This window comes from Suricata suricatta, chromosome X (assembly GCF_006229205.1).
Source record: "Suricata suricatta isolate VVHF042 chromosome X, meerkat_22Aug2017_6uvM2_HiC, whole genome shotgun sequence".
In the NCBI taxonomy this organism is placed as follows: domain Eukaryota; kingdom Metazoa; phylum Chordata; class Mammalia; order Carnivora; family Herpestidae; genus Suricata; species Suricata suricatta.
The window spans coordinates 108,534,556-108,534,827 of record NC_043717.1 but is presented as its reverse complement, the minus strand read 5'-3'; positions in this window follow the sequence as shown (position 1 = coordinate 108,534,827).

Genomic DNA, 272 nt, shown 5'->3' with positions numbered 1-272 from the left:
AGATTGCTTTGGGTAGTAATGACATTTTCACAATGTTTATTCTTCCGATCCATGAACAGGCAATGTTTTTCCATTTCTTGTAGTTTTCTTCAAACGTTCATAAGTTTTCTATAGTTTTCATCATATAGGTCTTTTACATCTTTGGTTACGTTTACTCCTAGGTATTTGATGGTTTTTCGTGCAATCATGAATGGGATCAGTTTCTTGATTTCTCTTTCGGCTGCTTCATTTTTAGTGTATAGGAATGAAACTGATTTCTGTACATTGATTTT